General features: G+C 47.3%; 1 long non-coding RNA gene across 1 annotated transcript; it reads right to left on the bottom strand.

The window, feature by feature from the left end:
* Positions 1-909: 909 nt before the first annotated feature.
* Positions 910-6,608, bottom strand: LOC112963769. The gene is made up of 3 exons (XR_003252708.1): positions 6,494-6,608; positions 6,148-6,286; positions 910-4,082 (listed from the first exon to the last, which is right to left on the bottom strand). It is a non-coding gene; the product is annotated as an uncharacterized LOC112963769 (long non-coding RNA).
* Between the last annotated feature and the right edge of the window lie 599 nt (positions 6,609-7,207).

The raw sequence follows: 7,207 nt of genomic DNA, 5'->3' as shown, positions 1-7,207 counted from the left end.
CCAAAGGCACATCAGAGCCTAAAATCACAATGTCAAAAAGAGGCTGCGGTGAGCTTTTGTTTCCTTAACATGATGGACTGTGGAGAAAACTCCAGGCAGGTTTTTTTTCTTCTTCTTTTTTTCATATTCTGCTGCAGATGTCTGGTTTTGCTCTGTGTTTTTATTTATTTATAGGCATTTCTATGGCACTCATCACCATAGTATCTGGGCAAATCTTTCCTTTCTTGTATCATGTAATTAAATCTATACAAAATACATATGTTCTTGGCAGGGGCAAAAAAAAAAAAAGTTAAGCTCTCCATTTGGAAGGGATTTGGGTCCCGCAATTAACCAATGTTTTTGCTTCTTTCCTGTGCTCTGTCTTTCCACGTACACTTGAGAGGGAGAAACACAGACTTAAGGCTATATCCTTAGCCACCCCTACCATCGTGAGCAGGGACACAGGACTCATGGCCAGGAGTGGGGGTAGCAGCAGGGAATAGGGCCCTTTCAGGACGGTAGGTTTTGACACCTGATTTGGGACCCTGAGGCATGCCTCTGCCTTCCTTGCTGCTCTGAACACAGCCGGCGTAATTAGCAGTGGGCTGAAAGGGTGCTAACACGTACGTACACACGCGCATGCCCTAACCTCAAATGCGGAAGTGCAGGGTCCCCACAAGACTATTTTTAAGAAGATGATAGCTTGGTTTTAGGGTAGTTTGTGTGAAACCCAGGGCAGAAAGCGCATGGCCCGTAGACCTCTCTGGGCAGCCTCTCCCAGCACAGAGCGAGGGAAACTTTGCTCTGTTGTAAATACGCAAGCGCGGAGACCAGTGTGCTGTGCACCAGCCAAGGCGGACAGTCCTGCCGATGCCCCCAATACTGGTGGGCTACCAGTGCAATGGTGCCTGCCAAGACGGTGCCCTCGTTCATACTCAGATGAACAGGAAATCATGGCTGGAAATAAGAGCTGGCCTCTCAGCAACTGCCTCCCTCCAGCAGGGAAGTTCATCCACCAGGCTGATGGGTTACCAGCTTCTGGGACACCACTTTGGTAGAAAGCTAGAGGAAGTTCAACGCTCTGTGCCCCATGCCAGCACCAACCAAAGCCAAAATGAACAAGTTGCACATCCCTGTCAGAGGAAGTGAATCCAACCCTTTCCTTTTTGAGAGCAGTGTGTTGCTTGCATTTCAGAAATAAATCATAACTGCACTGCTTTAATGCCTGAATAGTCTCATAAAGAGGCCTGGATTTTCAGAGGCAAAGTAATCAGCACCCTTATAAYTGCACATACTGCACATACTTCATAGCATCTTCAGTTACTAAGACATCCAGAATCATTAGTCACTCATGAAAACCTTCAGCTGTGTTTGTGTTCTTCCTTGTGCTCTGGTTTTGGAAAGCACGTATGTTACCCAGGGTTTGTTCATCATGTCTCAGGGGCTGTTCACATGTTTTATTACCTTGCTGAATCAGGCCCTACAGAGATACAGCTGTCCATGGTTTCTGAAGGCCTCATGAGCAGAATTTGGCCCAGCTTGAGTTGAAGCAACAAGCAAGAAAGAGTTACTGMCTTTCTCCTAGGTGAGAAAACCTGTATGCTGTTTTTTTCAGGAGTGAATAACCACTAATTGAATGCTGAGAATAATCATGTTTCCAGATGTTTGGAAGTTCTCTTCTTTCCTTTTAATGCTAGTGTTTTGTATAAGGAAAACAACAGGAAGTATTGCTGATAGATGAAAGAAGGTATTAGTATGAGGTACCACTTGCTTGTACTTGGAGGCTGGATGAAAGCTTTTTAGCAAGCACTAGCAGATTAGACAACACTTTTTGCATTCACATCTGTCTGGCTTAGAAATATTGAGATAATCCAGCAGGGTAAGTGGGTTTTAGAGGTGCAGACTTCACCCTAAAAGTCTCTTTTCGCTGACAGAGTAAGGCAATACAACCAGAACGTAAATGAGAATCGGGCAGCACAGGTAAAAGCTAGACTCAGCAGTCCAAGAGCATCGGAGCAGCTCGTCAAGCCCATGATTAATTGCTTTCGAGTGCCCCCGTGAGGACTGCAGCTCCCAGGGAGCTCAGCCCCGCGCACCTCCCTCCGGCGCAGACCGTCCGCTGCACCGAGGGGAGTGCCGGCAGCTTGCCTCCTTACACCGGCACGAAAACAGACTGGGAGAGGCCTGAGGACAGCAAGAGGCAACACCTCAGAAACAGTGCTCAGGCTGACACTGGCCCCAGGGCGTTTTGAGCAGCTTGCTAGCTTTGGATGCGTGCCCCTGGGGCAAAACGCGGCCCCCCTGGAGAGGAGCGAGCCTACCCCAGCCTCCGGCGCCGCGGTGTGGGGGTCTCTGGGGACGGCCCTGAGGTCTGCGCAGGGCGCGTTGGCTGGCTCTGCCCAGCGCAGCAGTCCCCTTCTGCTTTTAAAACCGAAGAAGAGCGCTCAGCTCAGCACAGCAATAGGCTACCTGCGTAAACCGATGTGCATGCAGCAGTTCTTGGCTCTTAGTGGTACGCTTCTTCAGTCCAGGATGTGGGAGGTTCTGTAACGTACCTCACATAACGCTCTCCTCCATGTGCTGGCATTCGGTAGAGTTGGTTTCTTTACATCATTTTTTAAATATAACTTGGAGGATGGAATAAAAGCTGTATTTTCATCTAACCCTACAAAAATGGCCAGAAGAAAGGTCAGGCTTGTAGTGACTCAAAGATATCCAGGGTATCTAAGTACGGCCAACAATGCTTTGGGGGGAAGAGTGCAGTTGGTTAAAAACAGGTTCAGGCACTAGTTTGGGACTCCAGAGACCTGGCGTCAATTCCCAGCTCTGCCACAGACTCCCAGGGTGACCTCAGGCAAGCTATTTCCCTCCCAAAGCACTTTCATAGTACAGAGAAGGTAAAAATCCTGCTTCATGTGAGTTTTGCCTTTGACTTTGTGGAGCCAGATTCCACCCACGCATTTCAGAGCTTAAAAATTAAATATGGGCTTAAGCACCTTGCTGAATTAGTGCCAGAGCCTCTCTGTGTTTCAGTTTCCTACACTCAGAAGAAGAACAAGGATCACTTCCCTATTCCCACCTGCTTTGCATGCTCAGGCTGAAATCGCTCTGGTGTAGGACTGAGCGTAAGGACTGGGATCATGCCTGTGTGTTTACCTGTTTCCCTGCTAAACTGCAGCTCAAGCAAGGCTCAGGTTTGTCGGAGGCCTCACGCTCAGCTGCCTTCATTTACACCCAGACGCGATCACACTTCGCCTGGCTCTTTGCATGGAGAGAGGCTTTCAAACCTGCTGGCCCGTGACTGGGAACTGCACCCGACATTAACAGAGAAAAATCAGCACCTGCAGTTAGACAAATAGTTACGTTTCTAGTAGAGATGTTTAAGGGATCAATTACTAGAAGGATGCCTCCTAGGTTTTTGATCTAATGGTCTGTTGTGGCAATATACGGCTATGTGCATATAACTGGCACCTTAGAAAGCTCCACTAAACAGGATATTCCTGTTGGCAAAGAACTGCATATTTGCTTAAACCAACAGTTGTAGGTTTCTGCAACCTTTGACAGGTACAAACAAGGAACCATACTGATAATTGAGGGAGGAGGGATCACTGTGCCGAACAAGAAATACGCTTCAGCATTTACATGCATATCTCAGATACGTTCCACAAGGTAAACAAATATAGCATAAAAGCATATTTGGCTATTCAAATGACCTGATTGTTCCCATTATGATGATGTCTCCCAGCAGGTATTTAATATCACGGTAATTGACTTTTCGTGCATTGGGAAGAGAACTTTTCACTATCTGTTCCAGGATTATTTCTGATTACATCACTGCGACTTTCAAGTGTTTTTTCTTTTGGAGAACTATTTGAAATGAAAATAGCACCTGGTTCTCATTGTCACTCCAGGCTGTTTGTGCCACTGGTGATGTTTACAGGGCCTTCAGCTGGGCACGCACAGCACGGTAAGGTCTCCTTCGGTTGGAGCCAGATGGCTGAGGGACTTCCATCCTCCTGGTCCAGGACCTGCTCTGCCCCATGCAGCCGATGCACTGGGGGCAGCGAGGCTCAGCCTTGCACACAGCTGCCACCGCTTGCAACCTGAATATGCAAAGCAATAACCAAAGAGGGCCTAAGTGAGATTCAGGTTATTTAAGACTCAAGTACATATGCATGGCTCCAACCTGGCGGTCACAGCCAGCATTAAGCCTACAAGTATGACTGAGCCCCTCCAGGACATTCAGCGAACTACTCACCTTCCATACGAGGTTTTTGATTTCAGTGTAAAATACATCAAGCAGTTTGTTTAACTCTTCTGAAGAGGAAGTGAAAAGGTTCAAAGGGGAAGCAGAAAGCGAATAGGCCATTCAATTTAGCAGCCCTCCATGTTGGAGGCATGCATTAGAACAGCAAGGAGATTTCAGACATTTGACTGATAAAATGGTTGTTAATGGTTTTCTAGTTATGACAGCAAATTTGTTCTGGTCATATGGCAACAGTCAGCAAGCTGAATCATAACCAGTAAAATAAATACTTGTGGTAAAATAACCTTTGCCCCCATATTGGAGCCAAGTGGGTAAGAAAGATTAATCTAATCAGTTAATTTATTTTACTCATTTTGTTTACAAAACTTCAGGAACTAGCACAAAAATCTCTGCATGTATCACTAGTTGAATGTGGTTTGAGGGTTATCTTCATGGAAAAAAGTCAGATGATTTGCAAAGATTTAAAAAGCACAATATTGGTTGACCGTGAGGCAATGCAGAACCTATGGTCACACTGCTGGTCCTTCAGAGCTGGCATATCTGACCAACCATGTAAAGAGCCGCTGTTGACTGGCATGCTGGCATGCGAGCAAAGAAGCAACAAAGAGTGTCCCCCATCAGCAAGTTGCTACTGGGACTATCTTGCCTAGGTGCACAACTTGAAATTTCATCAGCCAATATTCAGACACATATGCAACTCCTCCTCCCCCCCCGCCCCGAAACAAACAAACAAACACATTTCATACATAGTTGTGCTAGTAAAGTGTAATGACGGGATTATACACAAGCACCAAACACCAAACGGATGACAGAGGCACATGAACTGAAAACGGTCTTTCAAATACTACTTGTATGGATGGGCCAAACTCGGTTTCAGGCCTAGCACACTCCCAATAAGCATGYAAAATTTTCAGTCAGGGTTTACAGGACTTGTAGGAGAGGTGGCAAGAGTTTGCTTTTTAGAAATAGACTAGACATCTTGCAGCTTATCAGGAGACAGAGCTAAAAATGGCATAACCTGTCTTTTTCCATAATCCTGGGTGCCTTAGGAGTGGAGAGGCCCCAGGCACCTGCCCAGATGACCCCAGGCTCCTCAAGGCACCCTCTGGCCATGGCAGTTTGGGGAGCCCAGTCCGGGCTCACGCTGAGGCAGCCCCACAGCTGCTACCTGTCCTGCCTCGCCAGGTTCAACGGGGGCCTGAAAGGCCTTTAACACAAGGGGAAATAGATTTAGGAGAAAAAAAGAAATGTAGGAGGGAGTTAAAAATCTTAGTCAGTGTCTAAGAATGGTCCCTAAAACCATCTCAAGCCTTTGCAACAAGCGGCGTGATTTTAAAAGATGCCGTACACTAACGTTTCTGAAAGCGCAGTCCCGGCTCCTGAGATGCTAAGAGCTGTGCATGGACAGTGGGACCTTGATTTTGTTTGGGCTTGAAGGCACTACCATCATATAAATAATCACCAAACATTTTAAAGCCTTTGAAAACATCTCATTTTAATTTAACATTTTAATGCTAGGAATGGGCTAGGGTTTAGGTGTGGTGGTTTCACATATTTTTAGAACCTGTTTATCCATCTTTTATTAAGACTGCAGGAAGGCAACTCACAAAACTTTCAGTGACTCCAATGATGCTGTAATTTCTGCTTCTTTGCTTTCTAAATATGATTAAGTTAAATTCTTGTCTCCATCTCAAGCTGTTTCCTTGTGAGATACTTACAGGTCAGCATCACAGGACTTTATTTTGCCTAGTTTAATTTCAAATCAGTGGCTGAGCTGGCAAGCAAAGACTTGACAACCCAATTTATAACCAGCACATCTTAGAGCTACATCTGCCCCATCTGAAACAGCTTGAAGAACTTGACATTTCCTTTCAGCACATTCTCCAGTTATGCTCAGGCACCTGAAATGGAAATCCAGAAATCGAGGCACCCAGATTCACCGGTTGACGTGGAGTCRTCTCCATGTGCAACTGCTTGAACGTATGTGGGGACCTGGACAGTGGAGCCCTCCGGTGTAAGTCCTGCCRTGCTTGCACAGACCTGCACAGAAAACAGATTTCAGCCTGACAGCAGAAACTCATTTCAAGTGAAAAGGAGGCAGCCCTGGGTGGAAGCAGAACTTAGGGTTTTGTTTATATTTCCTAATCCCGCCCCCCCCCCAAGAAGACCACACACACACACACACACCATAAGCTGCTGGCTTCTACCAGCGGCTTTGCCGGGCTGTAAAGTCATAGCAATGGGCACCTGGATGCTGGGTCTTCGGCAAACGCCTTCCTCCTTCCAGACGGCGCCTCTCTGCAGACGGCCCCGTCGGGGGAGCAGTGCGCACCGGCACAGTCCTCCCCAACGCCCCTCTTTTCCCGGCTGGACTCAAAAAAAAGAAAGAAAAAAAGAAAGAAAGAAAAATTTAAAAATAATAATAATAATAAATAAATAAATAAAATGCAAGTGAGTAAACAAGCAAGAGAGCGAGCGGCTCGACGACTTCGCGGCTGCAAACCGCGTCCTGCGGTGCCCTCTAGAGGCGCGGGCGCGCTGCGGAGGCGGCAGCGGCGCCGGCTCGCGCTCCGCGCACACCGCGCGCACCGCGCGCACCGCGGAGCAAGGGCTCCCGCAGAGCCAGCGGCGCTGAAACATCCGCTGCCGACGCTTAGGGCTGGCGGAAGAGCGGGACAATCATCTCATGCAAGTTTTCACGTCCTGCGATACCTCTCGGGTTCGCCTTTCGGACTTTGCTGCAAAGCAGTTGGGTGGCTCAGGGCCTGAAGGAGCGTTTTGCTTTGCCTTGTCTCTGTTCTGTTACTGCCACTGCACGTTCCTGCGGAAAACAGTGACTGAGAGTTCAGTTGCTTTTTTAACACCCGCACTTGAAACCCTGCGTTTTGAAAGCATTGCTATAGGGTGTTTTAATGTTACAATATGTTGCTTTTTGCTTCTTCCTTCAAAACAAACTGCAAG

Source organism: Apteryx rowi, unplaced genomic scaffold (assembly GCF_003343035.1).
Source record: "Apteryx rowi isolate R43461 unplaced genomic scaffold, aptRow1 scaffold_176, whole genome shotgun sequence".
NCBI classification, from domain to species: domain Eukaryota; kingdom Metazoa; phylum Chordata; class Aves; order Apterygiformes; family Apterygidae; genus Apteryx; species Apteryx rowi.
Note: the sequence above shows the minus strand (reverse complement) of the source record. Positions and strands in the feature narration are given on the sequence as shown.